Genomic DNA, 26,668 nt, shown 5'->3' on the forward strand with positions numbered 1-26,668 from the left:
TCGAGGACATAAATTGAGACTGGAGGGGGGGAGGTTCAGGGGAAATTTAAGGAAAAATTACTTCACAGAAAGGGTAGTGGATAAGTGGAATAGCCTCCCATCAGAGGTGGTAGAGGCTAAGACTGTAGGGCAATTTAAACATGCTTGGGACAGGCATATGAATATCCTTACAAAGAATTAAGGTTAAAAAAGGGTTGAGATTACCTAAAGGATAAAATAAAAAAGGGGCAGACTAGATGGGCCAAGTGGTTCTTATCTGCCGTCAAATTCTATGTTTCTATCATTGTTTATCTAATCAATTGAATCTTATATGGGAACAGCAACTCACTTTACAGCATTTGTCTGGGTGTGTAGGAGCTGTAATCTTAACATAATTTAGTAATAACTGAGTCAGCATACATTTATTAACAGAAGAGATAAATAATTAGACATAGTAACAGTCATCCAAATGGTCATAAAATGATGTTAGTCGTGTTCATCTGTGTGTGACATAAGCATGTTCTTTCATGGAGCCCAAATAAATGTAAACTAAATGTCACCCAGTCCATTAACATGTTATTGGAAATATTAAAAGACAGTCAACGGCATAAAATAAGAAAAACTTCTTTTTTTTTTTTTTTTTTTTGCATCTATAATCTACTTTTCCAAGAACTAAGGATATACGCATGGGCTGAAATATAATTCTTACAGCTCATCAAAATCTGTTTGCTACAGTGCAAAAGTAAAATGTCATTCATATAATCTTCTTAGGACATAAATTTGCCATTATATTTGCCTAAGAACAAAAAGAAAACCCACACAAACTGATTTACAGTTATATTTTATATGCAAAGGTTCCCCAGCACTTTGTTAGGACCTGACAAACAGACCTAATTCAGGCACTTGTGGTTTCAAACTATATACAAAAACAAGGGTTGATGCTAGATTCAAGTGGGCTAAGGGACCTTTTCCGGCAGGGGGAGGAGCCATGACACAAGGGGGAGGAGCTAGGCCAGCGGGATAATTCTTCTATTATCCACGCCACCATCTATTACCTTTAGTAATCAGGTGGCGAGCGATGCGGAGCGAGCCACCGAGCCCGAAGCGTGGCGAGCGTACTTTTCGGGTACCCTGTTTGGCCGTAGCTCCACCCCCTGGTGACGTGTCTCTTCCCCTAGGTGCGTCAGAAGGTCCCTTCTCCCACCCCGATATAGAATCAACCCACAAACAAGGGGCTTCTCTTCCTGAATGTCCTGGAGACTCCTGAATTTTATGAAGTTCCCCAGACTCAGGAGATCAGGGCGATAACTTCCCTACAAACAGCCACATTGGGGGCTTGGGATCGGTATGAAATACCTCCAATCAAAATCCCGACGGACGAAATCCCGGCAGCAATTGACAGATGGCCAAAATCCCGACAAGGTCAAAATCTTGACATGGACAAAATACCGACATTTAAAATTGCGACAAGGTCAAAATACTGACATGTAAAATGCCAACAGGTCAAAATACAGACATGCGTTTTTCATTATTTTTTGTGTGTATGTCGACATGGACACCATATAAGTGTACCGCTGCGCTCGCCAAGCTTCAGGCACGGTGCCTCGCTGCGCTCGGCACACTATTATATTCCCCCTCAGGGTCCACTGGGATGGTAAAGTATGAACAAGTCGGTTTTAATGAAAAAAATCATGAAAAACTCATGTCGGCATTTTGACCGGTCGGCATTTTACATGTCGGTATTTTGTCCATGTCGGCATTTTGATCTTGGTCGGGATTTTGATCGTCGGTCAATTGCTGTCGGGATTTCGACCGTCGGGATTTTGATTGGAGGTAAATTGACTGCATCCCAGGGGATTGATGAAGTGATATGCAGTCATGGATCCTTCCATGCTGCTTCATGGCATAAAGTGGGCAATTGTACAACAGGGGGCACGGTCATGAGCACATGACTATTATTACCATGCTCCCTGCATTTGCCACTTGGGACTCCCAGATGTCTTAAATATAGGCTAGCATGACAGAGGGGGTCCATTTTTAACTTGGTTTTTGCTGCCATAATACATACATCCCAACTGTCACAGGACAGTCCCGTGGTGTTGGTGGGGCAGTTGGGAGGCTTCTGTCACTCACTGCTCTGCTTAGCGTCTATTCATGGGAGACAGAGGGACTGGGGGCATTCCAGCAGCTCACAAAGCGCTGGGCATGCCCCACAGTTACAAAAAATGGGAGGTGTGGCTTGTGCTTTTCAATAGGTCAAACCCCCTTTTTGGGTGGATGCAATGGAGTCCCTATTTACCAGGTCCGGATGTTGGGAAGTATGCATAATGGGGGTAATTCAGACCTGATTGCTGCTGTGCTTTTTCGCACAGCAGGCGAACAGGTCCAAACTGCACATGCACTGCAATGCGCAGGTGCGTCGCACGGGTACAAAGCAGATCTCCACTCAGGGATGGGTTTGTGCGACGGATCCATTCGCACGGGCGATCGCGAGGAGATTGGCAGGGAGAAGGCGTTTGTGGGTGTCAAATGACCATTTTCTGGGAGTGTCTGGAAAAACGCAGGCGTGTCTATGCGTTTGCAGGTAGGTTTCCTGTCGTCAATTCCGGTCCCGGACAGGCTGAAGTGATCGCAGCGGGTTAGTAAGTCCTGGGCTGCGCAGAGACTGCACAAGATCAGTTTGTACAGCTCTGCTACACATGCGTTCGCACACTTACACAGCTAAAATACACTCCCCCTGTAGGCGGTGACTATCTGATCGCAGCAGTGCAAAAATCGCCTGCTAGCGATCAGGTCTGAATTAGGCCCAATGTCCAATCTGATTTAGACTGCTACTATGTCAAGGCCACACACAAAACAACAATTGCAGAATACGGATCCTTTGACCATCAGAAATGTAATACATTCTAATGTGAACCATCATTATTGGAGCTCCATAATAATGGCACAATTAAACTTGAGGCTGCAGATAAAAACAATGAGAAAATGATGAACAAAGATGATTCAATGTCACCCTTCACGCAAAAAGCCTCTTACAGTTGTACAGGGGCACATAGATTTCCACCAAAGAACATAGGTTTGCAACATAAGATGGAGTTGTTTGTGATGTGGCAAGAGAAGGAGTTCCATAGGTGTACTGCTTCACCAAGTTTCATGGAACTGTAGATAAACAAGATTTATTTTTCTGTAGCCAGGTGACTGCAGTGGTATGAAGGGGAGGAGAGTTGTGCATATCCACACAACAGGAACATTATAGGCCCTACACACATGCCGATTTCTTTGAAAGATATGAACGATTTCGTTCATAAATGAACGAGAACTCGTTCATATCTTTCAGTGTGGAGGCTCCAGCGATGTACGATGCGCGGCCCCGCTCTCGTTCATCGCTGGTCCCCCGTCGGCTGTGCATGCAGACCAATATGGACGATCTCCATATTTGCCTGCTCTTCAATGGAGCCGCGTGACGGGGGGAGTGAAGAAACTTCACTCCCCCCGTCACTGCCCCCCCGCCGCCGGGTCGCCCGTATCGGCAGTCGGGCACCGCGGTGGCGGATCGGCATGTCTGTAGGGCCCATTAGTTGTGAGCTGATCAGGTCTTATTAATAAAAAAAATATTAATATGAAACATTTCACTATGGCATAGAATGTATGTTCAAATGCCCAATAAGTTTCCATAGTTACTGGTTCACATCAACTGAAGGATTTGTCCACTGTCTTAGGGTACCACTTTTACCCTATATGTCTTAATTTCTATTGTAATTATTATTATTCTTTATTTATATGACGCCACAAGGGTTCTGCAGCGCCCAATTACAGAGTACATATGCACATAATCAAAACAGGAAAACAGTGACTTACAGTTGAATATAGGACAAGTACAGGGTAACTAAACATAACTACACCAGTAAACGACAGAGATAAGTTACAAGGTGGCCAAAAAACTGCGGGATTTGGGCAGTTGAGGATTATTAAACTAAGAAAAGAATAAGCACGAGGGAAGAGGGCCCTACTCGCGAGAGCTTACATTCTAAGGGAAGGGGTAGACAGACAGGGGTGACGCAGATGGGGTACATAGAGAGCGTGGAACAGAGGGTTAGGGTGAGATTTGGCTGGGTTTGGTAAAGAAGTGGGTCTTAAGAGCCCGTTTGAGGTTTAGTAGTCTAATGTAATTATTTAAGGATGAACATGAAATAATATTCTTGTTACCGGACTTTACGTAATATCTATGACCGTGTTAAGTCTCATAGGAGAGCTCATCATTTAACACAGTCCCATTGTTTTCCTTCTCTTTGCCAGAACTCTTCCCAGTGCTCGACAGATAATCGTATTGAAAGGTGATAATCCTCTCATGTAATAAATATTGGGGGTGCTGTGCGAGGGTAAGAAATATCTGTGACAACATTGAGTGCAAGGATGTGAAAGTTACAGAAAAAACATGTTGGGAAGTAGGCATCAAGATAGCTGAAAACGGCATAGGATTCCTTCCATTCTGCACAGCGGGAAAACACAAAACTACGTCACTCTGGACACATTTGGCTGTACTAGACCTAATTCAGCACAAAGTTTGATTACTAAAAATAAGATTTTAAACCTACCGGTAAATCTTTTTCTCCTAGTCCGTAGAGGAAGCTGGGGACTCCGTAAGGACCATGGGGTATAGACTGGCTCCGCAGGAGACATGGGCACTATAAAGAACTTTAGAATGGGTGTGCACTGGCTCCTCCCTCTATGCCCCTCCTCCAGACCTGTTAGAGAAACTGTGCCCAGAGGAGACGGACAGTACGAGGAAAGGATATTGTTAATCCAAGGGCAAGATTCATACCAGCCCACACCATCCACACCGTATAACCTGGAATATACGAACCAGTCAACAGTATGAAACAAAACAGCATCAGTCAGAGACTGATCAAAACTGTAACATAACCCTTATGTAAGCAATAACTATATACAAGTCTTGCAGAATTTAGTCCGCACTGGGACGGGCGCCCAGCATCTTCTACGGACTAGGGGAAAACGATTTACCGGTAGGTTTAAAATCTTATTTTCTCTTACGTCCTAGAGGATGCTGGGGACTCCGTAAGGACCATGGGGATTATACCAAAGCTCCAGACCGGGCGGGAGAGTGCGGATGACTCTGCAGCACCGATTGAGCAAACAGTAGGTCCTCATCAGCCAGGGTATCAAACTTGTAGAATTCTGCAAAAGTGTTTGAACCCTACCAAGTCGCCGCTCGGCAAAGCTGTAATGCCGAGACGCCTCGGGCAGCCGCCCAAGAAGAGCCCACCTTCCTAGTGGAATGGGCCTTTACTGAATTTGGTAACGGCAATCCAGCCGTAGAATGAGCCTGCTGAATCGTGTAACAGATCCAGCGGGCAATAGTCTGCTTAGAAGCAGGAGAGCCAACCTTGTTGGCTGCATACAGGACAAACAGAGCCTCTGTTTTCCTAACCCGAGCCATCCTTGCTACATACATTTTCAAGGCCCTGACTACATCAAGGGACTTGGAATCCTCCAAGTCCCCCGTAGCCACAGGCACCACAATAGGTTGGTTCATATGAAACGATGAAACCACCTTACGCAAAAATTGAGGACGAGTCCGCAATTCTGCTCTATCCACATGAAAAATCAGATAGGGGCTTTTGTGAGACAAAGCCGCCAACTCAGACACCCGCCTTGCAGATGCCAAGGCCAACAACATGACCACCTTCCAAGTGAGGAATTTTAATTCCACCGTTTGAAGTGGCTCAAACCAGTGAGATTTCAGGAACTGTAACACCACGTTAAATAGTCCCATGGTACCACTGGAGGCACAAAAGGAGGCTGTATGTGCAGCACTCCCTTTACAAAAGTCTGGACTTCTGGGAGAGAAGCCAATTCCTTCTGAAAGAAAATTGATAGGGCCGAAATCTGTACCTTAATGGAGCCTAATTTTAGGCCCATATCCACTCCGCAGGAGCATTCTTGGTTTCACACCAAACTACGTACTTCCTCCAGATACGGTGATAATGCTTCGCCGTTACCTCCTTCCTAGCCCTTATCAGAGTAGGGATGACTTCTTCCGGAATGCCCTTCCCAGCTAGGATTCGGCGTTCAACCGCCATGCCGTCAAACGCAGCCATGGTGAGTCTTGGAACAGAAAGGGCCCCTGTTGCAACGGGTCCTCTCCGAGAGGAAGAGGCCACGGATCTTCTGTGAGCATTTCCTGAAGATCCGAATACCAGGCCCTTCGAGGCCAATCTGGAACAATGAGTATTGTCTGCACTCTTTTTCTTCTTATGATTCTCAATATCTTTGAGATGAGTGGAAGAGGAGGGAACACATAGACCGACTGAAACATCCACGGTGTCACCAGGGCGTCCACTGCCACTGCCTGAGGGTCCCTTGACCTCGCACAATACCTCCGCAGCTTCTTGTTGAGACGTGACACCATCATGTCTATTTGCGGAAGCCCCCACAGACTTGTTATCTCTGCAAAGACTTCTTGATGAAGTCCCCACTCCCCTGGATGGAGATCGTGTCTGCTGAGGAAATCTGCTTCCCAGTTGTCCACTCCCGGAATGAAGACTGCTGTCAAAGCGCTTACATGATTTTCCGTCCAGCGAAGAACCCTGGTGGCTTCCGCCATTGCCACTCTGCTTCTTATTCCGCCTTGGCGGTTTACATGAGCCACGGCTGTGACGTTGTCTGACTGAATCAGAACCGGTAGATTGTGAAGAAGATTCTCCACCTGACGCAGGCCATTGTATATGGCCCTCAATTCCAGTACGTTGATGTGTAGACAAGCCTCCTGGCTTGACCATAGTCCCTGGAAGTTTCTTCCTTGTGTGTGACTGCTCCCCATCCTCGGAGGCTCGCGTCCGTGGTCACCAGAACCCAGTCCTGAATGCCGAACCTGCGACCCTCTAGAAGGTGAGCACTCTGCAGCCACCACAGGAGAGACACCCTGGCCCTGGCATCTTTTGATGAATGTGTAGATGGGACCCGGACCACTTGTCCAGAAGGTCCCACTGAAAAGTCCTCGCATGGAACCTGCCGAAGGGAATGGCCTTGTAAGACGCCACCATTTTCCCCAGAACTCGCGTGCAGTGATGGACCGACACACTTTTCGGTTTCAACAGGTCCCTGACCAAGTTCTGGAGTTCCTGGGCTTTTTCCACCGGGAGAAAAACCCTCTTTTGTTCCGTGTCTAGAATCATGCCCAAGAAAGTCAACCGGGTCGTTGGAACCAAATGTGACTTTGGTAGATTGAGAATCCAGCCGTGTTGCTGCAGCACGCTTAGGGAGAGCGACACGCTTTTCAGCAATTGTTCTCTCGATCTCGCTTTTACCAGGAGATCGTCCAAGTACAGGATAATTGTGACTCGCTGCTTGCGCAGGAGCACCATCATTTCCGCCATTACTTTGGTGAAAATCCTCGGGGCCGTGGAAAGCCCAAAGGGCAACGTCTGAAACTGGTAATGACAGTCCTGTACAGCGAATCTCAGGTACGCCTGATGAGGCGGATATATGGAGACATGAAGGTATGCATCCTTTATGTCTAGTGATACCATAAAATCCCCCCCTTCCAGGCTGGCGATAACCGCCCTGAGCGAATCCATCTTGAATTTGAACCTTTTCAAGTACAGGTTTAGGGATATTTAAATTCAGAATGGGTCTGACCAAGCCATTCGGTTTCGGGACCACAAACAGGGTTGAATAGTACTCCTTCCCCTGTTGAAGTAGGGGAACCTTGACAACCATTTGTTGATGACACAGTTTTTGAATTGCAGCTAAAACTACCTCCCTTTCTGAAGAAGAAGCTGGTAAGGCCGATTTGAAAAACTGGCGAGGAGGCACATCTTCGAATTCCAGCTTGTAACCCTGGGATACAATGTCCATTGCCCAGGGATCCACCTCTGATTGAACCTAGACGTGGCTGAAGAGTCGAAGACGTGCCTCCACCGGGGCGGACTCCCTCAGTGGAGCCCCAGCGTCATGCGGTGGATTTAGTAGAAGCCGGGGAGGACTTCTGCTCCTGGGAACTAGCCGTAGCCGGCAGTTTTTTCCCTCTACCTTTACCTCTGGCGAGAAAGGAAGATCCCCGACCTCTTCTGGACTTATGCGACCGAAAGGACTACATCTGATATTGTGGCGATTTCTTTTGGTGTGAGGAAACATAAGGTAAAAAAGTAGATTTACCTGCAGTAGCCGTGGAAACCAGGTCCGTGAGACCTTCCCCAAATAAGTCCTCACCCTTGTAAGGCAAAACCTCCATATGCCTCTTTGAATCGGCATCACCAGTCCATTGGCGGGTCCACAGGGCTCGCCTGGCAGAAATCGCCATGGCATTGGCTCTCGAACCCAGCAGGCCAACGTCTCTCTGAGCATCTCTCATATATAGGACTGCGTCTTTAATGTGACCCAAGGTCAATAAAATGGTATCCCTATCCAGGGTATCAATGTCAGCTGACAAGGTATCTGTCCAAGCTGCTACAGCGCTACAAACCCAAGCCGACGCTATTGCCGGTCTGAGCAAGGCACCCGTATGTGTATAAATTGACTTCAAGGTAGTTATCTGCCTGCGATCAGCAGGATCCCTGAGAGCTGCTGTATCTGGAGACGGCAGCGCCACCTTTTTGGACAAGCGCGTTAACGCCTTGTCTACTCTTGGCGAGGATTCCCACCGTACCCTGTCCTTAGCCGGGAAAGGATATGCCATAAGAATTCTCTTGGGAATCTGCAGTTTCTTGCCTGGAGTTTCCCAAGCTTTTTCAAATAACTCATTCAGCTCATGAGATGGGGGAAAAGTTACCTCAGGTTTCTTTTCTTTAAACATGTGTACCCTCGTGTCAGGGACAGAGGGATCATCTGTGATATGCAAAACATCTTTAATTGCAATAATCATATAATGAATACTTTTGGCCACCCTTGGGTGTAACCTCGCATCATCGTAGTCGACACTGGAGTCAGAATCCGTGACGGTATCAGTGTCTGCTACTTGGGACAGTGGGCGTTTCTGAGACCCAGAAGGGCCCTGTGACACAGTTAAAGCCATGGATTGACTCCCTGCTTTATCTCTGGACTCTGCTTTGTCCAACCTCTTATGTAATAAAGCCACATTTGCATTTACAACATTGCACATATCCAACCAGTCAGGTGTCGGCGTTGCCGATGGAGACACCACAATCATCTGCTCCAACTCCTCCTTAGAAGAGCCTTCCGCTTCAGACATGCCGACACACAAATACCGACACCCCCACACACTCAGGGAAATTTCTATCTGGAGACAGTTCCCCAATAAGGCCCTTTGGAGTATATATATATATATATATATATATATATATATACATACACATACATACACACATACATACGCACATATATACACACATATATATATATATATATATATATATATATACACACACACACACACACACACACACATATATATATATATGTATATATATATATATATATATATATATACACACATATACATATATATACATACACACACAGGTTGAGTATCCCTTATCCAAAATGCTTGGGACCAGAGGTATTTTGGATATCGGATTTTTCCGTATTTTGGAATAATTGCATACCATAATGCGATATCATGGCAATGGGACCTAAATCTAAGCACAGAATGCATTTATGTTTTATATGCACCTTATACACACAGCCTGAAGGTAATTTTAGCCAATATTTTTTATAACTTTGTGCATTAAACAAAGTGTGTCTACATTCACACAATTCATTTATGTTTCATATACACCTTATATACACAGTCTGAAGGTCATTCAATACAATATTTTTAATAACTGTGTGTATTAAACAAAGTTTGTGTACATTGAGCCATCAAAAAACAAAAGTTTCACTATCTCACTCTCGCTCAAAAAAGTCCGTATTTCGGAATATTCCGTATTTCGGATATTTGGATATGGGATACTCAACCTGTATATATATATAACAATATACACTCACTGCGCCAATGATAAGTGCCCCCCCCCCCCCCTCTTTTTGCCCTCTGTCACTGTGTTCAGCAGGGGAGAGTCCGGGGAGCCAGCGTCTCTGCAGTGTACTGTGGAGAAAATGGCGCTGGTTAGTGCTGTGGTACCAAGGTCTGCCCCCTCAGCGGCAGGCTTCGGTCCTTCTCAAATTTACAAACACTGGCGGGGGATTGTATATCTACTGCCTCCGCAGCCTATATAATATATTAGCCAGTCCTAGAGGTTTATTATTGCTGCCCAGGGCGCACCCCCCCCCTGCGCCCTGCACCCATCCGTGCCTGCAGTGTGTGTTGTGTGTGGGAGCAATGGCGCGCAGCGTTACCTCAGAGAAGAACTGAAGTCTTCTGCCGCCTTTGAAGTCTTCTTTCTTCTAATAATCACCCAGCTTCCATCTTCCGGCTCTGCAAGGAGGACGGCGGCGCGGCTCTGGGACGAACGGCTAGGGTGAGACCTGCGTTCCGACCCTCTGGAGCTAATGGTGTCCAGTAGCCTAAGAAGCAGAGCCTATAACTTCAGTAGGTCTGCTTCTCTCTCCTCAGTCCCACGATGCAGGGAGCCTGTTACCAGCAGTGCTCCCTGAAAATAAAAAACCTAACAAAATTCTTTCTTTGGAGAGCTCCCCTGTAATGCACCCAGTCTCCTCTGGGCACAGGATCTAACTGAGGTCTGGAGGAGGGGCATAGAGGGAGGAGCCAGTGCACACCCATTCTAAAGTTCTTTATAGTGCCCATGTCTCCTGCGGAGCCCGTCTATACCCCATGGTCCTTACGGAGTCTCCAGCATCCTCTAGGACGTAAGAGAAAATAAGAATTTACTCACCGGTAATTCTATTTCTCGTAGTCCGTAGTGGATGCTGGGAACTCCGTAAGGACCATGGGGAATAGACGGGCTCCGCACGAGACTGGGCACTCCAAAAGAAAGATTAGGTACTATCTGGTGTGCACTGGCTCCTCCCTCTATGCCCCTCCTCCAGACCTCAGTTAAGGAAACTGTGCCCGGAAGAGCTGATACAACAAGGAAAGGATTTGGAATCCAGGGTAAGACTCATACCAGCCACACCGTACAACTTGTGATAACCATACCCAGTTAACAGTATGAATAACAACTGAGCCTCAGTAACAGATGGCTCATAACAATAACCCTTTAGTTAAGCAATAACTATATACATGTATTGCAGAGAGTCAGCACTTGGGACGGGCGCCCAGCATTCACTACGGACTACGAGAAATAGAATTACCGGTGAGTAAATTCTTATTTTCTCTGACGTCCTAGTGGATGCTGGGAACTCCGTAAGGACCATGGGGATTATACCAAAGCTCCCAAACGGGCGGGAGAGTGCGGATGACTCTGCAGCACTGCATGAGCAAACTCAAGGTCCTCCTCAGCCAGGGTATCAAACTTGTAGAACTTAGCAAACTTGTTTGACCCCGACCAAGTAGCAGCTCGGCAAAGCTGTAAAGCCGAGACCCTTCGGGCAGCCGCCCAAGAAGAGCCCACCTTCCTTGTGGAACGGGCTTTCACCATTTTGGATGCGGCAATCCAGCCGCAGAGTGAACCAGCTGAATCGTGCTATAGATCCAGCGAACAATAGTCTGCTTCGAAGCAGGAGCGCCAACCTTGTTGGCTGCATACAGAATAAACAGCGAGTCAGACTTTCTGACTCCCGCCTTTCTGGAAACATAAATTTTCAAAGCCCGGACTACGTCCAGCAACTTGAAATCCTCCAAGTCCCTAGTAGCCGCAGGCACCACAATAGGCTGGTTCAAATGAAACGATGATACCACCCTAGGAAGAAATTGGGGACGAGTCCTCAATTCTGCCCTGTCCATATGGAAGATCAGATAAAAGTTTTTACATGACAAAACCGCCAATACTGACACACGCCTAGCCGAAGCTAAGGCCAATAGCATGACCACTTTCCACGTGAGATATTTTAGCTCCATGGTCTTAAGTGGCTCAAACCAGTGGGATTTCAGGAAATCCAACACAACATTAAGATCCCAAGGTGCCACCGGCGGCACAAAAGGAGGCTGAATATGCAGCACCCCCGGAACAACGTCTGAACTTCAGGCAGTGAAGCCAGTTCATTTTTAGAGAAAATGTATAGGGCCGAAATCTTGACCTTTATGGATCCTAATTTTAGGCCCATAGTCACTCCTGACTGTAGGAAGTGCAGGAATCGACCCCGCTGGAATTCCTCTGTAGGGCCTTCCCGGCCTCACACCAAGCAACCTATTTTCGCCATATACAGTGAAAAAGTCTTGCTGTCACGTCTTTCCTAGCCTTTATCAGCGTAGGAATAACTGCATCCGGAATGCCCTTTTCCGCTAGGATCCGGCGTTCAACCGCCATGCCGTCAAATGCAGCCGCGGTAAATTTTGGAACAGACAGGTCCCCTGTTGCAACATGTCCTGTCTGAGAGGCAGAAGCCCTGAGTCCTCTGAGAGCATTTCCTGCAGCTCCGGGTACCGAGTCCTTCTTGGCCAATTCGGAGCAAAGAATATTGTTTTCACCCCTCCTTTTATTACAATTCTCAGCCCTTGGGTATGAGAGGAAGAGGAGGGAATACAGAGACCGACTGGAACACCCACGGTGTTACTAGTGCGACCACAGCTATCACCTGAGGGTCCCTTGACCCGGCGTAAAACCTTTTTTTAGCTTTTTATTGAGGTGGGACGCCATCTAGTCCACCTTAGGCAGTTCCCATCAATTTGCAAACTGCGTGAAGACTTCCTGATGAAGTCCCCACTTTCCCGGGTGGAGGTCGTGCCTGCTGAGGAAGTCTGCTTCCCAGATGTCCACTCCCGGAACGAACACTGCTGACAGTGCGCTTACTTGATTCTCCGCCCAGCGAAGAATTCTGGTGGCTTCTACCCTCGCCACCCTGCTCCTTGTGCCGCCTTGGCGGTTTACATGAACCCCTGCGGTCTGACTGGATCAGAACCGGTTGGTCGCGAAGCAGGATCTCCGCTTGACTTAGGGCATTGTATATGGCCCTTAGTTCGAGGATATTGATGTGAAGGCGAGTCAGTTGACTTGACCACAGACCTTGGAAATTTCTTCCCTGTGTAACAGCCCCCCACCCTCGGAGGCTTGCATCCGTGGTCACCAGGATCCAGTCCTGAATGCCGAATCTGCGGCCCTCGAGAAGGTGAGCACTCTGCAGCCACCACAGGAGAGACACCCTGGCCCTAGGGGATAGGGTGATTAACCGATGCATCTGAAGAGGTGATCCGGACCACTTGTCCAGTAAGTCCCATTGGAAGGTCCTCGCATGGAACCTGCCTAAGGGGATGGCCTCGTATGATGCCACCATCCTTCCCAGGACTCGAGTGCAGTGATGCACTGACACCTGTTTTGGTTTTAATAGATTCCTGACCAGTGTCATGAGCTCCTGAGCTCTCTCTATCGGGAGATAACCCTTTTCTGGTCTGTGTCTAGGATCGTGCCTAGGAGAGGCAGATGAGCTGTAGGAAACAACTGCGACTTTGGAATATATAGAATCCAGCCGTGTTGCCGTTACACTTCCAGAGAAAGTTATACGCTGTTCAGCAACTGCTCTCTTGATCTCGCTTTTATGAGGAGATCGTCCAAGTACGTGATAATAGTGACACCTTGCTTCCGCAGGAGCATAATCATATCCGCCATTACCATGGTGAATATTCTCGGGGCCGTGGAGAGACCAAACGGCAACATCTGAAATTGGTAATGACAATCCCGTGCCGCAATTCTGAGGTACGCCTAATGAGGTGGATAAATGGGGACCTGAAGGTATGCATCCCTTATGTCCCGATTCACAATAAAGTCTCCCCCTTTTTAGGCTTGCACTGACCGCTCTTAGCGATTCCATCTTGAACTTGAACCTTCTCAGGTATATGTTCAGGGATTTTTAATTCAATATGGGTCTGACCGAACAGTCTGGTTTCGGGATTACAACATGGTCTAATAATAATACCCTCTTGTTGAAGGAGGGGACCCTTGACCACCACCTGTTAAAGATACAATTTGTGAATTGCAGATAACACTGGCTCCCTCTCTTGGGGGGTTAGCCCGCAGGGCCGTCGGTGAGGGGGCATCTTCTCACAGTCCAGCTTGTATCCCTGAGACACAATATCTATTGCCCAGGGATCGAACAGGGAGTGAACCCACTTGTGGCTGAACTTACGAAGGCGTGTCCCCACCGGGCCTAGCTCCGCCTGTGGAGCCCCAGCGACATTGGTGGATTTTTGTAGGGGCCGGGGAGGACTTCTGTTCCTGGGAACTAGCTGCCCGGCTCTGACAAGAAAGGACGCCCGTCAGACTTTCTTGTTTCTTTATACGAAAGGCTGCATTTAATAATGTCGTGCTTTCTTAGGCTGTGCAGGAATATAAGGCAAACTAGCAGAATTACCAGCTATAGCTGTGGAGACCAGGCCCGAGAACCCTTCTCCACACAATCCTCAGCCTTCCATATGCCTCTTAAGTCGGCATCATCTGTCCAATGCATATTCTACAGGACACGTCAAGCAGAGATTGACATAGCTTTGACTCTAGGACCCAGTATACTCATGTCTCTTTGGGCATGCTTTATAACTATATATCTATCACTTAAGACAGCATCTTTAATATATTAATATTGCATACTAGGGTCTCATCTCTGCTGATAAGGTACCTGTCCACGCTGCCACAGCGCTATAAACCCATGCCGACACAATCGCCGGTCTGGGTAGTATACTAGAATGTGCACGCTATCTGCAGGATCCCTGAGAATAGCAAGTGCTACCATCTGTGCAAATAGGACACCCCAGGGGAAGATTCTCAACATATCCTGGCCCTAGTGGGGAAAGGATACAGCCTGAGAATTCTCTTGTGGGAAGCTGCCGTCTCTTGTCTGGAGATTCCCGCTCTTTTTCCTCATGAGAGGAGGGAAATTTACCTCAGCATTCTTCCCCTTAAACATGTGTACTCTCGTGTCAGGGACAGATGAATCATCAGTGATATGCAAATCATCTATTATTTCAATAATCATATATTGAATACCTTATAGCCATCTTGGCTGTAACTTTGCATTATCGTAGTCGACAGTGGAGTTAAACTCCATGTCGATACCAGTGTTTGTTATTATGGATAGTGAGCATTGAGAGACTCTGAAGGTCTCTGTGACATAGGGACAGACATGGGTAGATTTCCTGTCTGTTCCATAACCTTTTGTGCAATAAATTCACCTTAGCACTTACACATATCCAAACAGGTGTCGGCGTTGTCGACAGCGACACCCTCTCACACACATATCCGCTCTATCACCTCCTTAGAGGAGCCTTTTACCTCAGACATGTCGACACACACGTACCGACACACCACACACACAGGGGATGCTCTATTTGAGGACAGTTCCCCCACAAGGCCCTTTGGAGAGACAGAGAGAGAGTATGCCAGCACACACCCCAGCGCTATATAACCCAGGGATTACACTACAACTCAGTGTTTACCCAGTAGCTGCTGTATATACAAATTTTGCGCCTAAATTTATGTGCCCCCCCCTCTCTTTTCACCCTTTGTGTACCAGGATACTGCCGGGGAGAGCCTGGGGAGCTTCCTTCCAGCGGAGCTGTGAAGAGAAAATGGCGCTGGTGTGCTGAGGAAGAAGGCCCGGCCCCCTCAGCGGCGGGCTTCTGTCCTGTTTCTGACTAAAAATGGCGGGAGTTTTACACATATACAGTTTTCCAGACTGTATTATGTGTGTATATTGCCAAAAGGTATACTTATTGCTGCCCAGGGCGCCCCCCCCCAGCGCCCTGCACCCTACAGTGACCGGAGTGTGTGGTGTGCAGTGGGAGCAATGGCGCACAGCTGCAGTGCTGTGCGCTACCTTAATGAAGACCGGAGTCTTCTGCCGCCGATTTTATCTCCTGTCTTCTGGCTCTGCAAGGGGGACGGCGGCGCGGCTCCGGGAACGGACAATCGAGGTCAGGCCCTGTGTTCGAACCCTCTGGAGCTAATGGTGTCCAGTAGCCTAAGAAGCACAAGCTAGCTGCACGCAGGTAGGTTTGCTTCTCTCCCCTCAGTCCCACGTAGCAGTGAGTCTGTTGCCAGCAGATCTCACTGAAAATAAAAAAACTAACATACTTTCTTTCTAGCAAGCTCAGGAGAGCCCACTAGGTGCATCCAGCTCTGGCCGGGCACAGATTCTAACTGAGGTCTGGAGGAGGGGCATAGAGGGAGGAGCCAGTGCACACCAGATAGTACCTAATCTTTCTTTTGGAGTGCCCAGTCTCCTGCGGAGCCCGTCTATTCCCCATGGTCCTTACGGAGTTCCCAGCATCCACTAGAACGTCAGAGAAATGAGGATTATGGTTTCAAGGACAAGCTTTGGAAAGTGCTGCAGCTTCTGCAGGTCACCATGTTTGTGTAGCCATAACGAACATTTCAAACTAAGATAAAAACATCAGTGTTGCACTCCCTTATCATTCATGTTTCACCAAGACTGTTGCCAGGAACCCGGCAGGTGAGCAAGCACTCCTATTGTACACATCTGTTTGTATAGTCAACAGGCTCCTCCTACAAGAATGACATTTTGACAGGTCACAAACCATGATTCGGTTAACCAGAGTTAGAGAAAAACATTAAATGCACATAGTTAAACAGGTTTTTATGATGTTCTTCCTGTCAACTATAGTGCAGCTAAATAATTAAGTCTGAGAAACATTTATTTAGATTTTAATTTTTTTTCTGATCTCTGACTTTTCTTTCTTGGATTTTCCACCATGAATATTACCTAGACACAGTATTTTATCCTGTTATCCTCAAAATAGACGTCTGAGAATATATTGCATTGTGCCTAGTAGAGTGACATTACCTTAAGTGCTCAGTACAGCACAATACATGTTTTAGTGATGAAAAGGATTCTAAAATACAAACACTTAACACAGCAGTCAAGTTCCACAATATGAAATATAGCATAAAAAGAAACAATAAAAGACTAATGAAATAGATGACAACTCTCGAGAGCCTACCGACATGGGATCTCTTAGGCAGAAAGTCGTCGTATCCCACTGTTATCCTGTGGATAACCTGTGGACCCTGTCAGAGAAAGTGAGAAATTTACTAAAACTGTAATAATTGCTCCTGTTCAAAAATAACATATATAATAATACAGAGTACGTCCACCTACAGTTACAGTAATATGAGGAGCACCGCTCAACAGTGCTGAAAACCAAGTGGAATCTCCACTGTCTGAATCAGGGCACTGGCAGCTACAGTACCTCCCTGCGGTTGCTGTACATAACTCAGGGGCTAATTCAGACTGGATGGCTGCAGCAGCAATCGCAGTCTGAAACTTTTTGTGGAGTGTGCACGCGCAGCGGCCGCACTGCGCGTGCACACTCCGGGAGCCCAGTTAGATGCCATGAGCATCTCTGGGCTGCGATCGCCTCTGCCTGATTGGCAGGCAGAGGCGGTGGCGGGGAGCGGGGCGGGAGGGGGCGTGCCAACAGCGTTAGAACGCCATTGGCGAGGCGCAGTCTGGGCAATGGAGGTATGTCCGGACCGTTAGGTGGGCGTGCCACAGCGGCTGCGTGATGTCACACGCAGCCACTGTGAACCGGCATGCGGCGGGTAGCTCCCTGCCAGAGTGCAGGAGCTGTGCTGGCTGGGAGCTACGTCAGGTGCAAAGGCACTGCCGCCGTGCAATGCTTTTGTACCTATCCAGGTGTGGGGGGGCAGAGGGTGACAGGGACTGACATGCGGGGTGGACTAGCCCTGTGCTGGGCGTCACCCCGCATGTCAGAGTAACTGATCTTAGATGTGCTAAATTTAGCACATCTACAGTCAACTCTGAATTACCCCCTCAGTCCATTAAGAAAAGTTTATCTCAAGTGGATAACACTTAAGAAAACTTATTTGCAAAACCCAATACCAGATAACAGATTCCACGCCTGTATATGGTTCCTGGAATGCTAGATTATCTGCATGCATCTTTCCCATTTAAACGTATTGCGCATGTTAAAACAATCACAAAATACATTTTATTTCAACAAGTTTCATTTATGGAATTAATTGAGTCAATCAAATATATACAGGTTGAGTATCCCTTATCCAAAATGCTTGGGACCAGAGGAATTTTGGATATGGGATTTTTCCGTATTTTGGAATAATTGCATACCATAATGAGATATCATGGCGATGGGACCTAAATCTAAGCACAGAATGCATTTATGTTACATATACACCTTATACACCCAGCCTGAAGGTAATTTTAGCCAATATTTTTAATAACTTTTTGCATTAAACAAAGTGTGTCTACAGTCACACAATTCATTTATGTTTCATATACACCTTATGCACACAGCCTGAAGGTCATTTAATACAATATGTTTAATAACTGAGTATTAAACAAAGTTTGTGTACACTGAGCCATCAAAAAACAAAGGTTTCACTATCTCAGTCTCACTCAGAAAAGTCCTTATTTCGGAATATTCCGTATTTCGGAATATTTGGATATGGGATACTCAACCTGTAGTACATGGAATGTATGAAGAAACAAGCAATTAGGGAAATGCAGCACACCGGGTTATAAAAAACACACATTCCAATGCAAATGCACACACACACACACAAAAATATTAGTTTCTCCTATAGTGTACCACTTTGCTCGCCATGCTTTGGGCAAGGTGCCTCACTGCGCTTGGCACAGGTTACTATTCCCAATCGTAGTCCACTTGTATGGTAAAGCATAAAAAAACTTAAAAAACCAAACAAAAACTTGTGTCAACCATTGTCATGTCGACCTTTTGAATCTGTTGACCTATTACCTGTTGCCCTTTTGGCTATGTTGACCTTTAACCTTAACACCCGCATAAGGCAATAACCAAACCCCAGAAATATGTACAGTAGTCATGTACTCTTCCTAAACTTGTTTTTTTTTTTGTACAAGGCACTATGTAAGGAATAAAAAAAAATAATTCTTGAGGACCCGATGGATGAAAAGTGCATCTTATTGTATACTGTTATTTATGAAATGTTATCCATTTCAAAATTCAGGAATATTACAGCATCAGGCAATAGAACGGGATCAGTATGAAAATCCTGACAACAATTGACAGATGGTCAAAATACCGACAAGGTCAAAATGACGATATTTAAAATACCAACAAGGTCAAAATACAGACATTTAAAATGTCGACAGGTCAAAAAGTCGACAATAAGTTTTTTTTTTTAGAAAATTGGTGTGTATGTCGACATAGGCCAGAGCCGGCCATAGGCATAGGCAAACTAGGCAATTGCCTAGGACATTTGATATGCCTAGGGGCATCATCAGCTTCTGCGGATTAAAATGATATGCGGCATGCCTATATTCTGTATGTAGCATTTCATATGCAGATACAGCCACAGTCTCCCACAGCATATTGGCATGCTGCATATCAGTTTAATCAGCAAAAGCTGCTTGTGCATCCTAGCCACATAGCAATGCAAATAAGATGCATTTTCATTAAAAAAAAAGGTGCCCGACGTTAGCATTGATGCAAGATTTGTGAGGACACATCTGTATCCAAGCAGAGGCAGAGGTCACAGTGCTAGTGGAAGTGTGAGTGCTGTGTGCATGCGAGTGGGTTGGTTGTGCAGTAGTGTTCAGAATATGTGTAAGGAGCATTATGTGTGTCATGTAAAAATGCTTTAATAATGTGCAACATATGTGTAAAGGGCCACTGTGTGTGTCATTATGTGTATAAGGGCATTAATGTGTGGCATATGTGTAACAGGGTACTACTGTATGTGTGTCATTATGTGTATGGAGCACTAATAATGCGCAGCAAATGTGTAGGGGGCACTGTGTGTGTCATTATGTGTATAAGGGCATTAATAATGTGCGGCATATGTGTAAGGGACATTATGTGTAAAAGGGCATTAATAAAGGTTGTCATAATGTGTAAGGTGCATTATGTTTATAAGGACATTAATGTGTCTCATATGTGTAAGGAGCATTACTGTGTGGAATTGTGTATAAATGCATTACTAATGTGTGGCATTATGTGTATAAGGTGCTCTATGTGGCGTTGCATATAGAAAGGGCACTACTGTATCGTCTAATGTGAATAAAGAGCAATAAGGTGTGGTGTAATGTGAATAAGGAGCAATTCAGTGTGATGTAATGTGAATAAGGGGCTCTACTGTGAGGAGTAACGTTTATAAGGTAAAGTGATACTACTGTTGGATGTGATATGAATTATGGACACTATCGCAAGATAAAATGTGAATAAAGTTGCAGTACTGTGTGGTGTAACTGGAATTGGGGTTACTATTGTGTGGCCATGCCCCTTCCCAGCAAGAAGATGCCCCTTTTTGGGCTGTGCGTCAAATGTGCAAACTGTTCCTATTTACAATATAGGGGGTACAAGGACTGCTATGGGTGAGGGTGCTTGGAAAGAGGTGCAAGGTCAGAGGCAGAACCAGCGGTGGTGCTAGGGAGCACCAGCCAAAATCTTGCCTAGGGCATCATATTGGTTAGGGCCGGCTCTGCTTTCTTCCAACAAGCTGCTGTGGCACAGTTAGCCGCCTTAAGGATATGCCGAATAAGAGCTAAGGAGTTGCTATCACAATTGACAAGTACCATAATTCAAAAGCGTCATTTTTGCTACCTTGCTTCTTGACTGTCCAGCTTTCACACCCACACAATGTTAGAGAAAAACTCATAGCTTGACCGAGTAGTGCCTTTGTCTTTTGTATTCAGAGACACATCTTTGCACTTGACTATATTATCAAGATCCCTCATGACTGTTTAACAAGTGCTATTCGTCTTCAGATTTCTGGACTGCTTGCTGTTTTAGTGTTGATTAGTTATCCCAGTAGGCTAAGCTATCTGCTGTTTCATTTTCTTCTCCATTTAGGTGAAAAATGACGAAGGTTGCCAGATGTTAAAATCTTTGTCTTCTTCACATAAAGATGCAAGTCCATTTTCAGACTACATTCTTTGATCTTAATTAGTAGCCGTTTCAGATATGCATCAACACAAAAAAGAGAATTTAACTTAGAATTGTGCTCTCTGCTGACACTGCAATAATGTGTCATTATAATGATTGGACTTTGACATGTCTAGGAGCTCTCTAAGGTCACATTGTATCTTCTTACAGGTTTATGTGCCACAAGAATAGCAATATCAGTACAATAAATGTCATGAGGTGTGTAAGTAAATAATACATTGATTTAGAAAGGGCTAAGCAGACAAAGGGAGGATCAAGGGAAAAGTGCCATCTAGCTGTTAAAGTAGGAAACTTTTTAAAAGCGGCTGTTGTGGGGGCTAGGAATGCACCAACAGACCCATGACACGACCACTCGGAATATGGCTTCCAACAGGGATCCACAGCAGTCATCTTGTGGATGAATTTGCCAACATGATAGATAACTGAAGTCAGAATCCCGAAACTGCTTAGAATGCCGGCATGGATGCTGGAATCACGGTCAAACTATGCCCTGACTCCTCTGTGGTAAGCTGGACGGGGGGTGGGGTTTACATTTAGGGGTATATTCAATTAGGGTCGGATCCATTCCGACAACTCCTATTCCATCTCATCTCAATTCGACTTTTAAAAGTGGAACTGAGATGAGGGACCCAGAGGAGGAGAGGGGGGGGGAGGAGACCAGCGGGGACAGCCGCAGGCAGACGCGTTACCGTAGCGATGCAGAAGGACGTCTCACAGCCGCCCGACCTTACGGCAGTGTCCACCCGGCTCCAGCAAGAGTGACCTCACTTGCTGGAGCCAAGAGGACGCTGCCGTGAGCGGCGCAACTGTGAGACATCATGCTGTAGCGCTGATCTCCCCTGGCTGCCCACGGCTGTCCCCTGGCGCCCCCCCCTTCCCCTCTCCTCCTCTGGGTCCCACATCTCAGTCCGACATTTTTTTTATGTCGGACTGAGATGGTCGGAAACTGGGCCAAATCCTGTTGAATTTGGCCCCGTTTCACTCAAAAGTACGTGATTCACCGCCGCCGATTCACGTACTATTCGACAAGTCGAATTCCCAGACTTGTGGAAAAAAACAAAACATCTGGGATTGAATAGGTCGAATCACGATTCGACCTTAAAAAGTCGAAAACGGCCTTCTTTTCGACAGATGGCAGTTTTCGACACTAATTGAATATACCCCATAGGCTGCAGGGGGGAAAGTTAGTGTTAGGCACTCCTGGGGAGGGTAAGGGTTAGGCTTAGGCTGTGGGAGGGGGGGTTAGGGTTATGGGTGTAAGGGGAGAGGATTCACTGCTTTGGGATGACGCTGTCGGTCATACGACCGCCGAAATCCCATCTGCCAGCAGAATATGTATTCTGTCAGCAGGATTATTAGTCAATATCAACTGCTATAACAGCATATTTTACAAGAACAAAGCAAGTAGACTTTCATATTCTCCCATAATAAACTTGAAACAAACTCTTAATTCATTAAATGATCACTTTAAATAAAATTTGAGCAAAAAAATGCCATAGATGCCTCTAAATAAACACGGACAAAAATCAGTGTTTGGTTTTAGGACCAGTAAAGTACAAAATACATTTGTTCTATGTGGTATGTACACTATATCCTGGAACAAACAATATCAATCCTGGGAATAATGAAATGTCTTTACTGTTGCGCAGAGAGAAAACACGTCTTGGAACATCTTCAGGGAGAGTAGAACAATGTAACATAAATGCTTTCTGCAATAATTGCTAGTACATATAATGGGCCTTTTTTTAAGCAGTCTCCCTTGTTAAGAAGCAATTATACCACTAATGTTTAGCTTTGCTGAACACAAAACTCTCTACCGAGTACTCTACCTTTATTAGGACTCATGAAAAGGTCTAAATGGATGGAATTTTCTGATGTGTATACCGATATCTGATCGCTTCACAAATTCATCCCTTGAAAATACTTGAAGGAGTAAGGAAAATATCACTACATTATAGCAACCCGCCAAAAATACAGTAAAGCAAGTTTGTTATCAGGGCTTAATTTACCCTATGGGGGAGATGTACCAAGCCGTGGAGACAAATAAAGTATCAGCCAATCAGTTCCTAATGCTGGGTACAAACTGGCAGTTATATCGGCCATTCAATTGAACGGACAATATAATAGCGTGGGTGCGTTGGCGGGTGTGTACTAATGATATGTCTATAGCGTCATCGTTCAGACATATCACGTCGGCTCTGCAGCAAGCCGATGGATGATATATCTGCAGATATATCGGCGCATCGCGCTGTGTGTTTGGACGGTTGCACACTTGCTGCGGGAACCAACATCACTGCTGGGCAGGCAAATTCAAATGCCTGCATAGCTGCATGGCAGTGACAGACATATCGAGCAGCCAATTGGTGTGTACACTAACCTTGACCAGCCACTCGGTCGGCTCGATGTTGGGTCCTCTGACATACCTGTCAGGTGTTTCCCAGGCTTTCTGCCATGTCACAGGCTGAAAAAGGACAGGAGCTGATTGGCTAGTACTTTATCTCTCTGCAAGGCTGAGTACATATGTCACCTTATAATATAAAACTGGAAATGAACATGGTCCTTCATTATATTAATCAGAGGTGCTCAACATGCAGCCCTCCAGCTGCTGTGGAACTACACATTTCAGCATGCCCTACCACAGAGATCATACAATTGCAGAACCTCCCTGTTACACAACGGAACCTCTCCATACTGAATATGGGGTCTATTTACGAAGTCTTGAAAAACAATAAAGTGGAGAGAAAGTACCAACCAACCAGCTCCTGTCATTTTTCAAACACAGCCTGTAACATGGCAGTTACCAGCTGATTGGCTAGTAATGAGCCTCACCCCTATAATATTCTATTATATAAGTGCAGTTTGGGTAGGGTAGAGGGCCCATTCCGATGAGTGACACCAGAAAGCATGCATGATATACTATAGTGGGAGCAATGCTACACCTCCACTCGTTCTTTTTTTAGACGGATTGATAAATGTCCATCTCCCCCTAAACCACAGACCTTCTTTGATTAAAGGTGTTTACACACTAGCGGCTGGGTTGTGCAGGCAGCTTTTGGATGACAGTCCAAATTGAGCTGCATGCACAGCCGACAGCGAGTGTCGTTAACGACCTGTGGGGCCGTGCATCGCTAGTTGTCAGCAGCATACACCCTGGTCAATATAGTAAATGACGTTGCTTAGGAAGGGTGAAAATGAGCGACATCAGTTACTTTCTCGGCAAGTGTGTATGCACCTTTAGGCTTCACACGGGTGGTATTCAGTACGTCGGCTGTTGGGATCCCGGCGCTCAGAATCCCGGCACACCGACAACTATTCTTCCTCTTGGGGGTCCACGAACCCCCTGGGAGGGAGACTGAATAGCATTGTGCGCATAGCGCACCACCATGCCCGCAGCGTGGTGAGCGCAGTGAAGGGGCTCATTTGCACGCGCCCAGCTGTCGGTATGCCAACAGTTGGGATCCCGCCCGCCGGCATACCATACTACACCCCTTCACACCATAAGCAGATACATTTTACATGCTCAGTGAGACACCTCTCGTCAAAGGTAAACAGCTGTAGTCACAAGCATGGCCAACCGCCTTCATTCAATCATGTGACCACTACACCCATACACTACACTACGGACCCTGCTCACACTGCATTTCACATACCTAATGACATTTCAAAGTTTAAACTCCACATTGTACAAACTTTGATCAATTTACTTTTTGTTGGGAAAACCCCATTGCTGTGAGGGGCACCCATCACATAGCACTGTCCTAAGGAAAGGACCCTCATAGAGAAGAGTACCTGTAAATGCTTTTTTCAACAATTCCAGTGCAAATGTCATGTAAGGTTTGACAAAATATCTAACAGGACTCTGAGAAAGTAACGACCTTCCCTTGTAGCACAGATGATACTGTAATAGTTACTGTACATATACTGTTACATTTCCCCAGGAAACTCTCTCTCTCTGAAACAGAGATAAAGATGTGCGGAAAAAGATGCCAAATGCATCCCACACTATTTCCTGAAAAGCTTTTAAAGTGTTACACTGAGGTGGCATTAACATACCATTGTAACAGGTTCTCATTTGCGTAGATTACCGCCTTCTAATGAATCTAAAGTATCAATTTTCTGGAAAGCACAGTTATGAAGTTGTCTCTATAAATGGGAATATTCAGTAGCTACACGCATACCAGAAATCTAACAAGTGAAAAACTATGCAGGTATATTACCATGTAACATTAAACAAAAGTGAGGACGTGTCGGCACTTGCATGCACTGGGAGCCAGTTACATTCCTTGTCAGTAACAAAACCTCCTAGTATCATCTGAAGACAAGTAACAATACGAGGTAACTGGAGGTAGCTTTGGCAAACGCCACAGTTTCAGATTTTCATGCACTGGTCAGTCTTAAAGGACAGCTCCATTCTAAACTAACAATGCAGCTTAGGGACGAGATGTGTAAATAAACCACGTATATCAAACTTATAGGTGTGTTGTCAAAGCTCTTCCACCAAGGTACAGTATTACCATTCTATCAAATGATGAACCCAGACAGGGCTACTAGCAGTTTGCTCAGACCCATTATAGGGGAGCCTTAATAAGACATTCCCGCTTTCAAACTTGGGGGCAGAAGTACTAAGGCTTGAGCCATACATAGTGTTTCCGCCGGACCAGTTTCGCAGAACCCGGGTTAGCGGAAAACTCTATGTGGATTCACAAATAGCCTTTTTGCGGCATCCAGCCAGTGCCAAGATCAGATTTCAAGTAGAACACAGTGCGGCACAGTGTGAACACATACATTCAAATGTATATGTTCTCCTTTAAAGCCGGGTGGCCTGTCATATGGCTCAACTGCAGCATATGGCTGGCCGCATAGGAGCCTATGTGCAGGCTCCTTTCCGCCAAGTGGGAAACGCAATGTGTGGCCCCAGCCTAAGCTCTGGAGAGACATAAAGTGAAGATAGATTAACTACCAGCCAACCAGCTCCTAACTGTCAATTTTCAAAACACACCCTTTGATATGGCGGTTAGGAAGCTGACTGGCTGGTACTTTATCACTCTCCACTTTATCACTTTTTAAGGCTTGATACATTTGGGCCACAGCTCCTCACATGGCTGTTGGGAGCTGATTGTCTGCTACTTTCCAATTTATCACTCTCCAAGGATTGGTACATCTCCCTCATGATCTTTTCAAAATGCACTGCCCATTTCCTGTATTTGAATCACAGGAATCCACTTCATCTAAGGTTCTATTCATCAGCTCTGTTTGGGATCCTTGTGGAACTTCAACAATATAGAGGGTGATTCAAAGTGCCGACATGGCTACGGAAAGTGCTCTGTAAAGATTTTAGTACCAATTACTGTATATAAGTGAAATGATGCAGCAAGCTGGCACAGGGAAGCTGGCTCAATAGTGTGCACCACTTCTGCATATCAGATCATCCTCAGTGTTACTTAGGGGTCCCATCTGATAGAACAAAAGTGCATCCCATATGTGAAACCCTAACTGGACCGGGTATAGTGGTGACAGTAGAAACAATGCATTTACAAAAGTTCTGTACATGCTCAGATATCAATATATACCTCACCCTGAATTTCTAAAGCAGCAAATTAACTGGAATATGTTATAGCTTCAATCTTAATATTTTGGTGAAATCACATGGGTTTGAACACACCAATCTGTGCTTTTCTGTTGCCCAATAAAGTTGCAAGCCTATCAGTTACTACAGCAACGGCTCCTCATGATTTATTGATG

The 26,668-nt window shown here is 45.8% G+C and overlaps 1 protein-coding gene across 7 annotated transcripts in view; it reads right to left on the reverse strand.

Annotated features, from left to right (window-relative positions):
• The window catches only part of OSBPL3 (oxysterol binding protein like 3), a 404,452-nt gene that overhangs the window by 210,040 nt on the left and 167,744 nt on the right, over positions 1 to 26,668 (reverse strand). Inside the window, exon 3 of one of the 7 annotated variants that reach the window (XM_063921704.1) lies at positions 16,964 to 17,030. The exons of the other annotated variants lie outside the window; for them this stretch is intronic. The gene's annotated coding sequence lies outside the window, so the exon portion shown is untranslated. The remainder of the gene's footprint in view (positions 1 to 16,963; positions 17,031 to 26,668) is intronic. 7 annotated transcript variants of the gene reach the window in all.

Source organism: Pseudophryne corroboree, chromosome 5 (genome assembly GCF_028390025.1).
Source record: "Pseudophryne corroboree isolate aPseCor3 chromosome 5, aPseCor3.hap2, whole genome shotgun sequence".
Taxonomy (NCBI): Eukaryota; Metazoa; Chordata; class Amphibia; order Anura; family Myobatrachidae; genus Pseudophryne; species Pseudophryne corroboree.